General features: G+C 33.3%; 1 protein-coding gene across 1 annotated transcript in view; it reads right to left on the bottom strand.

Annotated features, from left to right (window-relative positions):
* The window catches only part of LOC101291032 (pentatricopeptide repeat-containing protein At4g18750, chloroplastic-like), a 17,965-nt gene that overhangs the window by 1,937 nt on the left and 14,186 nt on the right, over positions 1-1,842 (bottom strand). The window lies entirely within an intron of this gene.

Below are 1,842 nucleotides of genomic sequence, written 5' to 3'. Positions count from 1 at the left end.
TTGAATATCACCAATGGGTGACTGACATCGAGAACCACCTTAATGCCATGACATGGCTTGGTATTTGAAGATGAGGTATATATGCTATAGACATTGATCTAATAAGCATTAATTTTGAGCATTGCAAGGCAAGTGCTAAATTAGCTGCACAATATAAAGTATATAAATATATAAGAGAGCAAATGCTCATCATGCAGCTAAGAAGAAGATGGAGATGGCAATGACGTCAATCTCACTATTACATACTTCAAATCTGGCAAAGAACACATTGATGTTGCAGATTTTGATTAGAACATTATTTTCCAAGAATACTTGTACATACTTCTATGCCTCAATTCATAAATGACGTTTGGTCATGATTTTTATTATTTGGATTAGATTTTGATTACAAAACCTCGATGTGTACGTTGGCATATTAATAAAGTCTCGAATATATTTCTATGAGATTTGAGCTTTATTTGAATTTGTTATTGCAATGGCATATTCAAAGCTGTGATCATGTCTTATTCTGATATATGGTTCGAAAGAAATAAATAATTCCACCATAAATGCACATGGTGTGGTAATATGAGTTAAAAGGGTACGTGACAAAATATTTTCGACAAAGAATTGAAAAAAGTGAAAGTCAACTATGACGAAAAAGTCAACTGTGTCGAAAAAGGTCAACTCTGACGAAAAGTCAGCTGAACCAAAAAAAAGTCAACAAGGTACTGTTCATCGTAACAGAAAAAAAATTGTTTATTTGAGTATATTTACCCTCACTGTATGTCTTGAACATTTGTTGACTAATCTCCTATAATTTGCCAGTATGTTACTTGGAGAGATCAAATATTTAAAGTCGATAGTATGACTACCCACACAATACCTAAAAGCAGATAATTATTTGTGGAATAATGTCTTATAATCCCTTTGTGACTCAAATGATTGAATCATTACAACTAATAAAAAACGAGCGATAGATGGGTCAAATTCTTGTCTTTATGGCACTATGATTATTATCATTGAAGCTTTTTATGCTCCAAAAGCTAATCGAACCCTTATCAGCACTAAAAGATATATTGCCAACAATTATCATGTGAAAACGCATAAGAGAGAATGGACATGAGTTCGTTTGCATTACCTCTAATGACTACGGATGTACACGAGTATTAGAGAAGATTATGTGTCATTAGTGGGTTAAGTTGTAACCACTATTATAATTGTTGAATCTAACAATGTCATATGAGATGACATTGGGATTATGACACATATAGGTTTTAACATGACAAATTAAGATATCATGGTCATGGTATGATGATCCGTATATTGAAAATAAAAATATCACATGGACATCCATTATTTTGAGTGAGAAGAAGCAAGAACCAAAAGAATATGGTTCAAAAGGCATATTGCTACTTGTATAAAAATGCCGCCGCTTCCCCTAAGCGGCTTTGGGACATTTTTGATGCACATGTTGGTGCAATCGTTCCCTATTCTCAAGTCAATTATGACTTTATGGCTAAACCAAAATCTTCATTGGTTACTTCTGAAAGCCAATTAATCACTCATTTTGTAAAGCCTATTTCTTTGGAAAATTAGGATTGAGATTCATCCTATGAAAAGGACACATGTATTCTCATATATAATGTTCTAAATTACATTGAATCCAAGGGGATTCTGTAGACAAATTCAACTAACTTGCGGACATCTTTGATATTTTATGGTGTTGGTTGACGTGCATACACGCTGGTCACGTGTCACACTATCATCTACTAGTTATATATGCTGCTTATCATATAACTTCTAGCACAAATTATATATTGGGCTCACTACCCATATCATCTCATTCAGTCAATTCGACTT

Source organism: Fragaria vesca, linkage group LG3 (assembly GCF_000184155.1).
Source record: "Fragaria vesca subsp. vesca linkage group LG3, FraVesHawaii_1.0, whole genome shotgun sequence".
Classification (NCBI taxonomy): Eukaryota; Viridiplantae; Streptophyta; class Magnoliopsida; order Rosales; family Rosaceae; genus Fragaria; species Fragaria vesca.
This window is presented reverse-complemented; position numbering and strand designations above follow the sequence as displayed.